Genomic DNA, 17479 nt, shown 5'->3' with positions numbered 1-17479 from the left:
GTGCAGGGTCAAAGGCCTTGACCACAGAGCACTTTTCACCCAGCACACCTACTCATAACTTTGGGAACAGGGTCTGTTACCTCCCCAATTTAGGAAATAGTTTTAGAGCTGCACAAGCCTTCTGATTTGTATGCTAAAAAGGGCTGCTCATGGAACCAATGGGAAATGAGATGCTGTCTAGTTTTTTACCCAACTGTAGAGGAAATGTTAGGTGACAGTCTTACTTTTTAAAAATAATAAAATCATGCAGTATAATTTTATCACACGGAAGAAATGAAGTGTCATCATTGAAAGCCTAAGAAAACGAATCTTTTCATTCAATTCTAAACAAATCTCACAATGGGGAAAAACATAATAAAGGAGAAGCCTATCACCAGCCAAAAGTTGAGAGTACATGCAATTTCTCTCTCATCTAAATGAGGACACCAAGCCTTTGCAAATAGAAAACAACTCACTATCTCTGACAGGGCGTGCAGAAAAGGAAACGAGAGGCGGCTCATTTGCACTGTGATTCACATTCCTAAGACTGGTACCAACACTACTCAGTACCACAACAGGAGACAGGACACCCTTTCTCCTCAAGTAACTGTAATCACCTGGGTTAGCTGTTGATGGTAACAGGAAGCAGAGCTCAGATGAACTAGTCAGAGAGCATTTAACGGCTCTCCAGACTGCACTAATCAGTCTGACCAAAGCAGAGTTCAGTTCAAGTGCGGAGATGGGCGGCTGTTTGCAGCTGGCCATTCTCCTTCCCTTCCAGCATCGCTGTTATTGATCCCTGCATCTTGCACAAAGCTAAATTAAAGATGGGCTACGTCAGATAAGGCTGCTGAGTAAAGAGACTTGCCGGGCTCCTGAGGAAAATAGTTTGGGCTTAAAATTTGTACTCTAGGCTGAGTGACTTACTGGGCAAATATTCTGTGTACATCACAAAGAGATTGTTTTTAAAGTCGTCGTCCTCCTCCTCCCCCTCCCCCCTTCTTCTTCTTCTTTTCTTTCTTCCTTCCTCTTCCTCTCTTTCTTCTTCTTCTTTCTTTTCTTCTTCTCTCTTCTCTTTTCTTTTCTTAGACAGAGTCTTGCTTTGTGGCCCAGGCTGGAGTGCAGTGGCTCAATCTTGGCTTACTGCAACCTCTGCCTCCCAGGTCCCAATTGAAGAAGTTTTCCTGCCTCAGCCTCCCGAGTAGCTGGGATTACAGGCATGTGCCACCACGCCCGGCTAATTTTTGTATTTTTAGTAAAGATGGGGTTTCACCATGTTGGCCAAGCTGGTCTTCAACTCCTGACCTCGTGATCTGCCCGCCTCAGCCTCCCAAAGTGCTGGGATTACAGGCGTGAGCCACCGCGCCCAGTGGGTAGAGGTACTTAACGTTAAAGTACAATAGGTAAACAGTCCTGGACTCTCGAGCAGTTTACAGTCTCCTCAAGGATACCAGGCTGAAGAATAAGAGAATCCTGATTATGCTTTCGGTCAGGCCCAAATCTTTTAAGCTGGCCTTGAAAACAAGCACTGGACCACATTCCCAGAATGAATCTATTACCCTACGGAACTCAGCCAACCATCTGAGCAACAATGTAAACTATTTGTATCTTCACTCATTTCTCTCTGGAAGACTCCAGTGGATTTACTGCATGAAGGTACTTGCATAATTTCCCTGGTTCTAAAAGGAAAGACAGGAAGAAGAGGTGACTAGCAGGATAAGGGAAGCACTGACCAACTGGATAGGGTCAATGGCAATCATTCAAAATAGAAAAATTTCTTGAGACTTACCGAAGTTTCAGAACATCATTCACAAGGCTCATTTCAACGCTCTATTGCATGTGTTTTTAATGGTTTTTTAAAGGCTTTTCAAACTCTTACCATCTCCCTCAAAAGAAATGGTACCCAGAGGCTCTAACAGGAAATGTTAAGAGAAAATGTTATTGGAGGCAAAGCAACACATCTCTGGAATATACAGGGTGAGCTGGCGTATTTGGTCTGATCTAAAGAACTGAATGAAGCAGGGCCTAAGGTTTTCTGCAATACTCTCTATGCAGCTTTCTTTTGGGAAAGTCAACCCATCAACAAGCTGAAAGGAAAGGCTTCTATCTCCCATTCTCTCCTGTAATATAGATTTCAAGGGCGCATACAGTGTGTTTTTAAATAGAGGCAGAGGCTACCCAGGTGTTTCTGAGGCACGGCCAGGCTGAGAGTCACTGCTTTAAGGAAGGAGCATGCCATGTAACCCACCTTAAACCACCTGGTCTTCTAGTATAGGTATATATTCAATGGTCTCATCAAGGCAACAAGGAATAGACATATTAGGAAATTGCCTCAGTTACTGGTGATCTAATATGAGGCTACCTAGAGAAGCAAGCAAAACAGGGAAGTATAAAACAGGAACCCCTACAAGCAGCTGCCCAGTTGGGTCTTCTAGAAAATTAAAACATTCTGTAGTTAGACATATTAGTTTAAGTAGGTTGACTCAACCTCGATTCTAAAATCACGCACTGCAAAACAGCCAGCCCGTGCTGTTACCCAATTCCACCTGCCATTGTTCTTCTTAACACTGGCTCATTAGGAGGCTCTTTATCTCCTCACGGTTTCTGCTTAACTAGGGACTTTCATTGCCTCATGCCTTTTGCTGTCTTCCCATTTCTGTGTCTCTCGCTGTCTCAAACTCCCAAGAGGAAGAATCTCTGCTCAATATAGGCTGCTGGTTAGCCTATACATGCTTACCTTGGGAGTCAGGCATAAGCAAGCCTAGTTCAAGCAGCTGAAGCCAAAATGTGGAGCTGCATGCACCAAGCTCGAGGATACTGACAAAAGGAAACCCTATAAAGCAAGCTGTGGATATGGCTGGTTCTTGCAGAGAAGCCAACGTAACTAGCAGACACCTAACATGATCTGTCTGGTAAAAGTCATTTTCCTAAGCAGATTTCAAAGTTCTGTATATAGCCGGTTATACTTATTTCTCAATAAGGTTTATTTTAAGGGTCTCTGACTGGAGATAACTTAATTAGCTGAGTAACTTAGTAATGTACTTAGTTACCTAGTTACCTAAGTAACTAACCAAGCGTTTTTCATACTTGTGTGTGCATCAAAATGACCTGAAGGGCTTGTTAAAACAGATGGAAGGGCTCCTCTGCCAGAGTTTCTGACTTAGTAGGTCTGGCTAGGTCCCCTATGCTTTGATTTGTTTTTTTTTTTTGTTTGTTGTTTGTTTTTTTGAGAAAGAGTCTCACTCTGCTGCCCACGCTGGAATGCAGTGGCATGATCTGAGCTCACTGTAACCTCCACCTCCCAGGATCAAGCGATTCTCATGCCTCAGCCTCCCGAGTAGCTGGGATTACTGTCAGAGGTGTGCCTCCATGTCCCGTTTTGGTTCTTTTTTTTTTTTTTTTTTTTTTTTTTTTTTTTGGTATTTTTAGCAGAGATGGGGGTTTGCCATGTCGGCCAGGCTCCTCTGGATCTCCTGGCCTCAAGTGATCAGCCCTCCTCAGCCTCCCAAAGTGCTGGGATTACAGGCATGAGCCACTACACTCGGCCTGCTTTTGCATTTTTAATAAGTTACCAGGTGATGTTAATGTTGCTGTTGCTCAGGACTAGATACTGAGAACCACTGGTCTGACATATTAGGTATCTTAAGACAAATTTCTATGTGGTGGGATTTGTTACTTTTGTTACATAGAGATTTAGGTATCTAAATATTTCAAAAATAAATCAATAGTTGTATCATAGAATTGTAAATTTTGAGACTCATACATAACTCTGGAAGCTAAATATAAGACACACATAGTCTCTCTGACATTTGAAACCCACTGATCTAAACCGATGGTTCTCAGTAGGGGACAATTTTATAATCCAGAGGACATTTGACAATATCTGGAAATTTTTTTTATTTTTTGGTTTCTGAGATGGAGTCTCGCTCTGTCTCCCAGGCTGAAATACAGTGGCACAATCTCAGCTCACTGCAACCTCTGCCTCCCAGGTTTAAGTGATTCTCATGCCTCAGCCTCCTGAGTAGCTGGGATTACAGACGCCTACCAACACGCCCAGCTAATTTTTGTATTTTTAGTAGAGACAAGGATTCACCATATTGGCCAGACTGGTCTCAAACTCCTGACCTCAGGTGATCTGCCAGCCTCGGCCTCCCAAAGTGCTGGGATTATAGGTGTGGGCCCCCACACTCAACCTCTGGAGACATTTTTAATTGTCCCAGCTGCAGGAGGAGTGGGTGATGGTGCCGGATCTAGCGGGCGGGGGGCATGGAGGCGAGTAAGCATCAGCCATGCACAGGACAGCCCCACAACAATTGTTTTGACCAAAATGTCAACAGTGCTGAGGCTGAGATACCTCAAGGCTGGTTAGAAAGTGAGGGTCCAGCACGGCCTGCAGATGAAGAATCCAGCACAGGCCGGGTGCATGACTCTTTCTCAAGAAAAAAAAAAAAGAAAAGAATCCAGCATACTCAGGAATCCTCCTGACTATGCAGACACAGAACCACACAAGCCAGTGAACTGAGGTAATGCAGCCCCGAATCAAGGACCGGATATAAAACAAAAGCAATCATGACTGAAATCCAAGAGGAAGCAATCCGAGTGAGGCAACAGGGACAGACGGCAGAGCCACAAAAAGACCAAGAAGGCCCTCAGTGAATGAACAGGTGACAACTACTGATGGTTTCTTTTTTTTTAAATCTAGGTAACTGGAAAGTGAACGAGGGGCTTGAGCATGTATCTGAATACATTCAGATCTGCAATGAAAGCAAGATGAAAAACAGATATCCATAGAAAATGCACAGTGCTGTCTTCAGAGACAAATTTTTTCAACAATGAACTTGAACCTTTTCTTAAAAAAAGATTTCTCAAGAGCACTGTGCCCTCTTTAAGAGCAGCAGAGTGAAAATAACATTCTAAGCCCATTTCTGTAGACAGTCTGTACTGGCTTAAAATAGCTCTGAGCAGAGAAAACATTACAACATGTACCTTATACAGGGCCAGGAATACATGCAAGCTTGAGGTCTTTCTTTTGAAATATTTATATAAACCATCTCTAAATAATCTGTGACTCAATATACAACCAGATTCTTATAATCAAAGCATTTGGCATTATCACTACACTACCCCTGACAATAACAGCAAAGACTTACTGATGACTTACCATGTGCCAGGCACTATTACAAAATATTTTATATCTAATATCCCACTTAACTTTCAAAACAAAGCTACAAAGTAGTTTGTTACTACACCCATTTTACAGATGGAGTTAGTAAGGCACAGAGAAGTTAAATGCCCAAGGTTAAATGTTAGCAAATGCCATTTCCAAATTCAAATGTGGGCAGACTTATCTACTAACACAGAAAATGGCAGGTATAAAATGTGAAGACACTGGAAAAAGAAGCCATTCCTGAATTTAAGGCTAAATACATCACCACAAGCATCTCTCTCCAGAATATTAAAACATAAAGTCCTACTCTGATGAATAAAGAGTTGCCTACTCCCAGAGAACGCAGAAAAAAGGAACTGAGCATGAAGCCTTCCTGCATCTACAGTGTTGCGGACATCACTTGTTCAGTTCTACGGACAGCCTGCATATGTCAGGTGTAAAGACAGATGCCACTTTCATTAAATCTCTGCAGCAAGAGCATATAAATGGAACAGTGCTTAAGAAACTCTAAGTGACAAGGTGCTAATAGCCTTTCCTTTGCTCCAGATGCTTTATTAACAAGCAAACCTGGACAGGAAAACCTGGACCAACTTCTTGCATCCAGGCCTTGTCAAGAAAGAGAAAAACATTGAACAGAGAAGATCCAACACGTTCCCCAGAGAGATCACTTCAGAGAGAGTAAAATGATAGAGGGTTAAGTGCTATTTAAACCCCAAAGTTTTTTTCTAGAAAGGCAAACTGTTGAAAAGAAAATCGCTCCCAGAACTTCACAGTTAATTCACAAACAATGAATTTGGGGGAGATAAAATTCTGATAAGGAGCAGGACACCCAAGATACTTGAAGGGAAACATCTGTACACCCAAGCCAAATATTTAACTATGTCACTCTGTGCAGCCTAGTTTAGATTATCAACAGCACAAGCAGTGACGGTGATTCAGTGAACAAAGTTGTACAAAATGTTTCCCCAAACTGCAACATTTGTTCTGTCCCAAGGATGCTGGCAAAGAATACAAATTGGACCAAGAAATTTAAAAGAAAAGGAGCTGAGGTCGGGCATGGTGGCCTGTGCCTGTAGTCTCAGCTAACAAGATGCTGAGACGGGAGGAATGTTTGAGCAACACGGCAAGAGGCCACTTTTTTAAATGCTTGAGGGAGAGAGAGAGACAGACAGAGACGGATTCTTATAAGAAGCTGGAATACTCTTAAGTGCCAAACTGAACTGTCCAAGACTTAGCAAAAAACAAAGCACAGCTGCTTCTCTTCAGCTCATGCCTATGACAGATAAGACCTTTTTTTTTAGTTGCCAGTGACAGCTGATTTAGGACAGATGCACTCAGGAAACCAAAAAATGACCACTGATAACATCCCCTGGCCTGGACTTCTCGTGGCCACACCGTAGCTCAGATTCTGCAAGTAAGTGTGGCTGTGCCCCATGAAGTAGGGGCCTTCGGCATCCAGGAGCAGAGAGATTGCCTTAAAAGAACCTTGAAGGTTCTCAGTCGCTTCCCCACATCTACGTCTGTTGATTTTCTTTGTTCCAAAGGGTAACTAAGAAAGTCCTCTGTGCTTGTTTTCTGAGACTGAAAATAAGGAGGTCTCTGGGGAATGTCATCCTATCTGTCAGTCTGGAAGAAAAGGCAGCCACAAGCAACATGGTACACAATGGTAGCTTTGAAAGGATAGAGAATGACAGGCTGGACTCTAGGGGGCCTCGGCAAGGAGCACAGGGCTCCACAAGGAGCTCCTTATGGCAGAAAGGAGACCACTGGTCGTCATCACCTGGGCACCCCTCTCCCTGGGCAGGGAGACAGTGAAAGGGTCAGGAAGTGGGGACAGTACGTGAGAATGGGAAGGACTACTCTGCAGCTTCTAGTGGAGTGGGGAAGGACCGGAAGACTTAAGAAATTTTTGTTAGCTATACAGATGAAATTAACTGACTTCAGAATTGTCTGGGAAGAAAAGCAATGTCTCCTTTCATTATGATACTAAATTATCTTCTAAGACATTGGACTAGTTCTACAAGCATATTAACTTATGCTTCTTGTTAATTACATTTCCTATAATGAAAGTGTCATGCCCCTTATCATTGGCCAATCTACTCAACTACTATTTATGAGAGCACTCAAAGACCCAAGGTAAGAAAGTCTCACAGCAAGGGCAAAGATCGGAATCATAAATATAGGCTCACACCTACCTAGGGTTCAGCCAAGGAAAAAGCCATAGCTGATTCTGCCAAGACAATGACACTTGGGAGCTGTGACTCTGAAACCAGAAATGAAGTCACAGGACTTTCTCATTCCAGCAAACATACTGTCGTAGAAGACAACATGTCCACACAGGCAGATCTGAAAGAATCCTAAATTACATGAAAAAGGTTTGCCTCAGGAGCTAGGGTCCAAGGAGCAGTGGTCTCAGAAATACCAGGATCCGAGGAAAGAGAAAAAGCCATTCTGCCAAGTGGACTCTTGTTTAACACAATGAAATTGACAAGGTGGCAGATGTATTCTCTATTTAGACTTCCTGAATAAGAATCAGGTAAAAATATGCATCCTTCAGAATGCCTATTAAGCAATGATGGTAATGATTCCACCTCCAAGATTTTATCCAAGATAAATAAATATGAAGATATGGACATTTATAAGGCAAAATATTGAAAATAACCTAAATTAGCTGACAATAAGGGACACAATTAGCTAAATTACAGTACTCTTCTACAGTGGGTAAATGGAGTACCATGCAGAAAATCAAGCTGATATAAATTACTGTCACAGAAAGCTTTGACCCTAAAAATTAAATTTTAAAAGTATATCATAAAATATTCATGATTCCATTTTTAAATATATATATATGTAAGTTAGCACAGAAAAATATGGAAAATACTATTTTTTTCCAATGATTATATCTAAATTGATAGGATTAGGTAACGTTTGCTTTTTCTTTCCTATGTTTTATAACTGTTTTAGTAACGTAAATTCAGAGATACTTCCAAAATTTAAAACAACAATCACAAAACTTTTTGCCGAAGCAATGCATAGGTGGTATTCTTCAGCAGGCAGTTTGCACCTAGATCGATGTTCCCTACCCTGCCTGGAGGAGCACAGAATCTGTGATGCTACAGGCTCCACACCCTCCTCAAAAGGCACAATCCATAGGAGCCCATTAAAGACTGAGAAAGTCTACTTAGTTAAGTTCAAGGGCGTTTGCCAAGCCTGTGTGATCCCCAAACACCTATAGTTGTTTAAAAGGTTCACAGACAAAGTAGGGGTGATTCCAAAGCAAGGTGATCAGAATAGTGATAAGTCTGAAAACAACATCCTCCAAGGACTGAGATCCCAGGAAGTCAGCCTATTTAGCTGGAGGACTATGAGACCAAAGAAAAGTATGATAAGCTTCTTCAAATACTTGAACTGCACTCATGGGTAGGAGGGAGAAAAATTGTTCTGAGACATTCCAGTAGACTACGCAAGAGGAAGTGGAGAACGAGAAGCAGATCCCAGGCCAAACGAAGACGAGGCTTTGGGGGGCTCTTTTCTCGTCACGGAAATAATGAAGTAAAAAAGCAGATACCTAGCTGTCAGAGTGCTATAGAAGAAACTTCTCCTAGGTTAAGGCACATGGTTAGATGGCTACCAAGGATCCTCTAGACAGCAATCAATGAGGGCAAGGTCTGAATAAATTTCCCCAGAGTTAATCTGTCTACACCAGATCCTGTCTGATGGATACACCTACTAATCCCAGTCAATGTCCATAAATGTCTCCTGAGACCCCAGGGCCCAGGGATTAACAGAAATAGACACATTGCCTCTTTAGCAGGAACTAAGCACATTTGTCTCAAACCCTTGCCAAAGGCTGGAGAGGCTGTAAGTACAGCTCAGGGCATATGTAACTGCCTGCTTCCTACCTCTAAGAGGATGTCCTGTACATCTACACATATCTAAAGAAAACAAGACACTTGCTGGCCAAATTTCATCAAGTGATAATGTTTTCAAAAAAAAAGGAAAACCTCGGGTTGGGCAGAGGGGCTCACGCCCGTAATTGCAGCACTTTGGGAGGCCAAGGCAGGTGGATGACTTGAGCTCAGGAGCTCAAGACCCGCCTGAGCAACATGGTGAAACCCCATCTCTACAAAAAAAAAAAAAAAAAAATACAAAAATTAGCCCATGCCTGTAGTCCTAGTTACTTGGGAGGCTGAGGTGGGAGGCTGCAGTGAGTTGAGCCTGGGTGGCAGAGGTTGCAATGAGCTGAGATCATGTCACTGCATACCAGCTTGAGTGACAAAGTGAGGCCCTGTCGAAGGGGAAGGGGAAGGGGAAGGAGAAGGAGAAAGGAAAGGAAAAAGAAAAGGAAAGGAAAAGAAAAGAAAAACCAGCTCACATATGTAATCCCACTCTGGGAGGCTAAGGTGGAAGGACTGCTTGAGCCCAGTGAGACCAGCCTAGGCAACAAAGTAAGATCCATCTCTACAAAAAAACAAACAGTTAGGCATGGTGGCATGTGTGCCTAGTCCAGCTCCCAAGAGGCTGACACAGGAGGAACTCTTCAGCCCAGAGTATCGATGCTGCATTGAGCTGTGTTTGAACCACTGCACTCCAGCTTTTGGATGATAGACAGGAGGAAGGAAGGGAAAGAGGGAAAGAGGGAAGGAGGGAGGGAGGCCTCCTCCTAAGAAGCAAGATGAGGAAAAGAACCCAATGAATGAAAGTGAACACTCTTTTACCCACTGCTACTGCTACACACACACACACACACACACACACACACACACATACACACACACACACACACTCCAAGCATCCTTCTTTCCCCTCTTTGCCCCTCTTTCCTCAAAGAGCAGTGAAAGTGGTCTATTAAGAGAGAAAAATAAATAAAACACAGTAATGTAAAGATCTAGACAATAATATACCCCATATATACCAATCCAAAATCTCACATTCTATTTTTTTTAAAAAAAGCATTTTAGAAAGCAGAGGGGATAAGAAAGGGAACAAAAATCTTTTAGGCTTAGATTTTAGCTGCATTTTTAATCTCTTTCAACAATAGATATTAACAGTGTTTCTAATTAAATGAAACCTAAAGTTGTTACAGTAACCTTTTACTAAGGTCTTTATTTTCTCTGTAACTATTTTATAACTATGAAAAACAAGAGTTCTCCCTATTCATTCCATATTTGGAGTAGATTTCCTGGCTCCTTACTGTCCACAATGTCCCTTTCATGCTACTCTCCCTCCTCCCTTACCTTCCTCCCCTCCCCAGGGTGTACTTAACTGCCTTGGCCCAAGGGTGGCTAAATCCCAAAGACTGGAAAAAGAGTATCTTTTTAGGACAACGAAAAGTTACACCAAGCCTGGTATATGCTCACCAGCTTCCTTGCCCACGGTCATCTGACTCACCTATCCTAACTACAGAAGAAACTGGGGCACTTGCAGATAAGGAGGGAGTGGAATGCAAATGCAGCTCAGGTAACAGACACAAGTCCGCCAGAAGTGCCTCCTGAAAATGTGTGCGTGCCCCGGGCCAGAGCCTGCCCCCAGCCCCTACACGGAGATGAATGGGAACAGGTAGGAACTGACTCCAGTTTCAGTTCAGGTAAATTGTGAAGTGCTCAAATATGGCTTCTTTTAATTTGCAGTTCCCAGAATTTTTGCCGGGATCCTTGGCAACAATGCATGTTCTGTGGTAACCATTCCCAAAGATCGTTTCAATGTTGTCGCTGTTTTCTAAAGCTCAATTTTCGGGAGCCATGTAACTTCACCCAGGTGCTTCGAAAATCACCTATGCACAGAGTGGTAAGTGATCCTTCAAAGTTGAGACTCCTAATGGTACCACAAAGGGAGCTGTTCAAATTACCCAACGATTGGTACAAGAGCCTCTCACCCAGGGATGTAAAGCCGGGGCCTAGAATAATGACTTTCTGACAGCATTCTTCTGAAGACATTGCAGTCTACAGACATTTTATATGCATTTGTCTTATGACTATTTTAACTGCCATAATAAAACACCAACACACACACTCAGATGTGTTACACCGAATTTTACATATCAGAGAACAGCTACGAGGTACACTGTGCTGCCAGGATAACCCACTTTTGCGCAGATCTCAGAATAAAGCTTCTTCTGCCATCTCTATTTACTTGGAAAGCATCCTGAGATTGCAAGACTAGCTATTTTAAAATGTGATATTCGTTCTGCTTAACTGGTGAATAGGGAGTCTCTCCATTCCATGCAACCAGGACAAAAATCAAATCTCCCTTCTATTTCTAATTTGTGTTCCTCAAAACTGCCTCACTGAAATCAGTGATTAGGTTTACACTATTATAGGTTTAACAATGAACTCCCAAAATACAATCCCAAAACATCACGACATTACGGGTTCCATGAAAAAGAAAAACTGTTTTAAACAGGCACTACCAAATGTTTAAGTCTGAAAACCACTGGCCAAGGCTCATGTTCCCTTTAAAAAGCTGCACAACACAAATTCCAGCATGAATACTGTCTGAAAAGTGACTATGGCACAGGGCATGCTGCTGAATTCAGTTAGGTCCTAGAGACTAGGGAACTAGAAAAACATTAAACACACTAGCCATGCAAAATGAGCATGGCCTACTGGAAAAGAATCACAGTTTCCATATTGCAGAATATCTGAGATCAAAGATAATCTGTGACTGATTAAGTATAGGTCAAACACTTCCAAAATTCTGTATGAGAGACAGTTCTTTTTTCATGTCCTCTTAAAAAACAAGTTTACACTTTGTTAATGAAAGACAGCACTACCACCAAAATATTAGGGATACATGTCACCCAAAATAATACCCCTATGCCTTTCAACATTTTTTTAAGTTAACTTATAGTTATTCCAATCAAGCCTAATTAAGATGTCCAAAAGCCATAGACATACCTAAGAAAAAAAAGATATTAAAGGGATTTCAGTCCTGATGCGTTGGCTCATGCCCATAATCCCAGCACTTTGGGAGGCCGAGGTGAGAGAATTGCTTGAGTCGAAGTTCAAGACCAGCCTGGGTAACATAGTGAGACTGTCTATAAAAAATAATAATTAATGAGGCAGGCGTGGTGGCATGTGCCTGTAGTCCCAGCTACTCAAGAGGCTGAGCTGGGAAGATCACCTGAGCAAGGCTTGTGACTGTGATTGTGCCACTGCCTTCCAACTTGTACAACTCAGTGGGACCCTGTCTCAAAAAACAGGTGTGTGGGGGGGGTGGATTTCAGACTAACTTTTCAAAGAAAACAAATGGACAACAAATGGGTCGTTTTAAAGAGAACAGCAAAGAAAACAGAATGATTCAATTTGTATGCCACTTCCCTTCCCTGCTCGGTTTAATAAGAAAGGAAGTCCTGCTTCTGACCCATTTTATGAAGGATGTGGAAGAACAAGGGGTTGGCAAAGATGATGTAACCCAATTACAAATCAAACAGAAAAAAGTAAAGTGGAGACTAGGAATGACCTTCCACACGCTTTGGGACCACCATCCTGGAGAGAGCAGACTGCCACAGTCCTCTCCCACAAACAAGCAACAGCAGAAGTGTGAGTAACGAGAGGCCATCAGGTGTCCTGCTCCCTCTGGACACTGTTTTTCCTTCACCATTAGTTCTCCAAAAAAAAAAAAAAAAAAAAATTCTCAGCACTTTGGGAGGCCAAGGCAGAAGGCTTGCTTAAAACCAAGAGTTCAAAAGCAGCCTGAGCAACATGACGAAACACCATTTCTACAAAAAATATAAAAATTAGCTGGGTGTGGTACCACATGCCTGTAGTCCCAGCTACGTGGGAGGCTGAGGTGGGAGGATGACTTAAGCCTTGGAGGTTGAACCTACAGTGAGCTGTGTTCATGCCACTGTATTCCAGCTTGGGTGATAAAGTGAGACCCAATCTCAGGAAAAAAAAAAAAAAGTCCAGACAATGCCAAATGCTGCCAAGGATTCAGAGAAACTAGATCATTCATACATTGCTGGTAGAACCATATAATGGTACAGCCACTCTGGGAAACAGTTTGCCAGTTTCTTATAAAAGTAAACATGCAAATTCCCATACAAACCAGCGAGTGTACTCCTTGGCATTTATCACAGAGAAATGAAGAAGTATGTTCCCTCAGAAATCTGTACACAAGTGTTTACATCAGTTTTATTCCTAATAGCCAAAAACTAGAAACAACTAAGCTGTCCATCAACTAGTCAATGGGTAAACCAAACATGCTACATCCATATCACGAAGTACTCCTCAGCTAGGAAGGAAACAACTGAAACAGCTTGGATGAAGACCCAGGGAATTCTGCTGAACAAGAACAGCCCATCCCAAAAAGACATGCACTATATGAGTAAATTTACATAACGTTCTTAAAATGACCAAATTATAGAAATGGGGAACAGAAGAGTGGCTACCAGGGGTCAGAGAAGTGGGGAGTGCTAGGTACAGCTATAAAAAGGACTGTTAGGAGTCCTTATGAGAAGGAAACCTCCATTTTGCAGTATCAATCAATGTCATTATCCTGATTATGACATTATACTACAATTTTGCAAAATGGAAAAAGTAAAGGGAATAAGAGATCCTCTCTGTATTATCTAACTGCAGACAAACCTACAATTATCTAAAAATGAAAATTTTTAATGTTTAAAAACTACGTAAGTTAAAATACATTTTTTACACTCCGAGTACTACAAAAATTGGGTGAAGATTCATTTAGCGAATGGGAGAAGGGAGTAAGAGTCTAAGAAACACAGAATCACTTTCTAATGACATCCCCAAAAGACAACAAAGAAAGGTATTACAGCAACACAGGACATGCCTAGCCAGTGTGGCCCAGATTTTTAAAAACTTGGGTTTTAAAAAACTTGGGCTAGGCTGCTCCCTTGTGGGGGCTGTTCATGGCGGTTCCTGGGTCTCCAACATTTTTCCCAGCTCTTGCTTTGATTTTGGCCTAAATCTGTCCAAAGCAAAGGCAGCAGAGCTTGAGGTTCTTGTAGGAGTGAAATGACTGAGTACAAACTGGTGGTACCTGGAGCAACTGGTGTTGGGAAAAGCGCACTGGCAATCCAGCTAATCCAGAACCACTTTTTGTAGATGAATATGATCCCACCATAGAGGATTCTAACCATCACAGGTGGTTATAGACAGTGAAACCTGTCTGCTGGGCATTCTCAATACAGCTAGACAAGAATAGTCCAGTGCCGTGAGAGACCAATACATGAGGACAGGTGAAGACTTCCTCTGTGTATTTACCAACAATAACAGCAAGTCATTTGTGGATATTAACTTCTACAGCGAGCAGATTAGGTGGGTGAAAGACTGAAATTATGTACCTATGGTGCTAGTGGGAAGCAAGTGTGATTTGCCAACAAGTACAGTTGATATAAAACAAGCCCACAAACTGGCCAAAAGTTACAGTATTCCATTCATTGAAACCTCAGCCAAGACCAGACAGGGTGTTGAAGATGTTTTTTACACACTGGTAAGGGAAATACACCACCACGAAATGAAAAACCTCAACAGCACTGATGATGGGACTCAGGGTTGTATGGGATTGCCATGTGTGGTGATGTAACAAGATACTTTTAAAGTTTTATCAGAAAAGAGCCACTTTCAAGCTGCACTGACGCTCTGATCCTGACTTCCCAGGAGAAGTATTCCTGTTGCTATCTTCAGTCTCACAGAGAAGCTTCTGTTGCTTCCCCAACTCTCAGTATTTTAGTACGATATTCTCTATTTGATAAGTTCTCAGAATAACTACCTCCTCGCTTGGCTGTCTGACCAGAGAACTGCACCTTTTGTTACTCTCTGCTATTTTTCTGCCCTGGGTTCTTCCACAACGCAAACACACCTCTGCCACCCCAGGTTTTTCATCTGAAAAGCAGTTCATGTCTGAAACAGAGAACCAAATGGCAAACATGAAATTCTACTGAAAACAGTGTCTTGAGCTGTAAAGTGGCAACTACCAGTGATTTTTTTTTTATTTTACTATTGAACTTAGAACTATGCTAATTTTTGGAGAAATGTCATAAATTACTGTTTTGCCAGGAAGATAGTTATTACTGCTGTTTGGTTTGTCTGTAACGTTATTGGCTGTATTCTCTAAACTGGCATCTGCTCGAGATTCATAAATACAAAAATGAATACAGAATTTTGAGTCTAACCTAGTCTTCTCAACTTTCATGTAATTAAATCCAACTTTCACAGTGAAATGCCTTTTTCCTAGAAGTGGTTTGTAGACTTCCTTTGCAATATTTCAGTGGAGTAGATGTCTCAAACTTCCTTATGCATGAAAATGAATATCTGAGATACATCTGTGACTTATCTACCATTGAGAGAAAGCTGTATCTATATGAGAGCAGATGTCATTTTGTACATGCATGAAGTTGGTTTTCCAGAGGACTGTTTTGGGGGCTTTCCCAGGAAAAGATGAAACTGAAAGTATCTAAATAATTTCACTTAATTTTTACCTAATATCCACTTTTTTCCTAGGTTATTAACTATAAAAAATATATGTAATTTGTTTCCTCTAGCTTTCTGATAAACCTAATACTCAATGAACTTCCCATTTGTATCCAAATTTGGGTCATGCCAGAAAGCTTTACATTCGCAGGTGTTCAAATATTGTAAAACTTTGGTGCACTGTTATTTAGTAGCTGTGATCCGTGATTTTCAAACCTCAAATATAGTATATTAACAAATTACATTTTCACTGTATAGCACGGTATCCTAACCCTAACCCTAACCCTTCTGGCCCCACCCTCTACACCTCCCCCGACAGCAATAGGGGCTTGATTATTTCAGTTAAGTAAAGCATGATCCCACCCTCTGTGGGGGGATCACATGAGAAAGAAATTCTTCCACATTTGCTCATTGCACAGTAACTCCAGCTAGTAATTTTGCTGGGTGTGTGCAGTTAGCCCTGCAAAGAAAGAAGAGGTAAGTTAGCACAAAGCCCTTTATCGTGACTGGAAAACTCGGTACCGAGTATTTAAATCTTTTTTTTTTTTCTTTTCCTTTTAAGCCATGTAGAAACTCTAAATTAAGCCAATATTCTCATTTGAGAATGAGGATGTCTCTGCTGAAAAATATTTTAAATTTCCTTTATTCATAATGTTCTTTGAAGGGTTTAAAACAAGATATTGATAAATCCGTCTACGCTGCTTAGTTTGCTCAAAACAAGAAGTTGAAATTGTTGAGGCAGGAATGGAAAATATAATTCATTGATAGTTATGAGGATCTGGAGGCTTAGCATTTTCATTTGAAGATAATACTCTGGTAATTCTCATAAAAAATACAACTGGATAACTTTTGGTAAAAGACTAATTCCCAAATGGCCACTTTGTTCCTGTCTTCTACTATTTAAATACTTACTGAGGTCCTCCATATTCTTTTTTTTTTTTTTTTTTTTTTGAGACACAGTCTTGCTCTGTTGCCAGGCTGGAGTGCAGTGGTGCAATCTCTGCTCACTGCCAAATCTACCCTCTGGGTTCAAGCAATTCTTCTGCCTCAGCCTCCCAAGTAGCTGGGACTACAGGCATGCTAATTTTTGTATTTTTAGTAGAGACCACAGCCAGCTGGGACCACACTCAGCTAATTTTTATATTTTTAGTAGAGATGGGGTTTCACTATGTTGGCCAGGATGGTCTTGATCTCCTGACCTTGTGTTCAGCTCGCCTTAGCCTCCCAAAGTGCTGGGATTACAGGTGTGAACCAACTGCGCCCAGACCTCCATCTTCTATATTACTAATTTTCATTTATTACGCAAATGTCATATTACCTTGAAATTAAGAAGAAGCATATACTGTGCCCAGAGTATAATGAACCTGGAGGGTTGTGCTCCTTACTGCTAATTCTGAAAGTTTTCACAGTACTGTCATCATTTGTAAATAGAAATTCTGCTTTCCTGTTTGTGCCCCTCCTGGAGCAGTGTTACTCTGTAATTTTCCTGAGGCTTATCACCTCAGTCATTTTTTTTCTTTTAACTTCTGTAACTTGATTTTTTTTTTTTTTTTTTAAAAATCTATTAAATTTGATGTCAAATTAGGAAGAAAAATAGTTACTCATACTGGGCTTTTGTACCAACAGCCCTTGTATGTATGTACTTAAAGGTTTTTAAGCATGTTCTAAGCACAGAAGTTTCTAAATGGGGCCAAAATTCAGACTTGAGTATGTCTTTGAATAGCTTCTTAAGAAGTTACAATTAGCCAGGCATGATGGCCTACACCTGTAATCCCAGCTACTTGAGAGGCTGAGGCAGAAGGATGGCTTGAACCCTGCAAGTGGAGGTTGCAGTGAGAAGAGATCCCACCACCGCACTCCAGCCTGAGTGACAGAGTGAGACTCAATCTCAAAA

General features: G+C 41.5%; 1 protein-coding gene and 1 pseudogene across 11 annotated transcripts in view; one reads left to right on the top strand and one right to left on the bottom strand.

Moving 5' to 3' along the window:
* The window catches only part of CARMIL1 (capping protein regulator and myosin 1 linker 1), a 351508-nt gene that overhangs the window by 322902 nt on the left and 11127 nt on the right, over positions 1-17479 (bottom strand). The gene's annotated exons all lie outside the window — the stretch shown is intronic.
* Positions 13859-15500, top strand: LOC108287046 (annotated as a pseudogene). Its single transcript, XR_005196440.1, has one exon. The product of XR_005196440.1 is annotated as a GTPase NRas-like (transcript).

The sequence above is a fragment of the Cebus imitator genome, unplaced genomic scaffold (genome assembly GCF_001604975.1).
Source record: "Cebus imitator isolate Cc_AM_T3 unplaced genomic scaffold, Cebus_imitator-1.0 Scaffold335, whole genome shotgun sequence".
In the NCBI taxonomy this organism is placed as follows: Eukaryota; Metazoa; Chordata; class Mammalia; order Primates; family Cebidae; genus Cebus; species Cebus imitator.
The sequence above is the reverse complement of the archived record's forward strand: the minus strand, read 5'-3'. Positions and strand labels throughout refer to the sequence as shown.